Source organism: Morone saxatilis, unplaced genomic scaffold (assembly GCF_004916995.1).
Source record: "Morone saxatilis isolate NCDOM2014 unplaced genomic scaffold, NCSU_SB_2.0 Contig16, whole genome shotgun sequence".
Lineage (NCBI taxonomy): Eukaryota > Metazoa > Chordata > Actinopteri > Moronidae > Morone > Morone saxatilis.
In genome coordinates this window covers 5,314,882-5,315,169 of record NW_023339718.1, presented here as the reverse complement: position 1 = coordinate 5,315,169, position 288 = coordinate 5,314,882, and positions in this window count along the sequence as shown.

The window sequence follows — 288 nt, the reverse complement described above, 5'->3', positions numbered from 1 at the left end:
CCCCCGGGGGGGGGGGGGGAAAGTATCTAAAAGCCTTTTTTACGTTCTTCTGTGGAAAAAACGGTTTATATTGTAACGTTAAAAAAACACACCAGGTCACCTGCTGCCTGGTTTCTAAAAGGACACGCTGCTCAACCAGTGAGCAACGTGTCAAACACGCAGTATTTTATGGATTCCTACAGTGTTCAGTAAGATTTCACCATCATCTACTGAGACTAAAAACTACAGATTTGAATTATGTGAGAAATAACTCATAAGCTCCGCCCCTTCTTGCGGACCCAAGAGGGC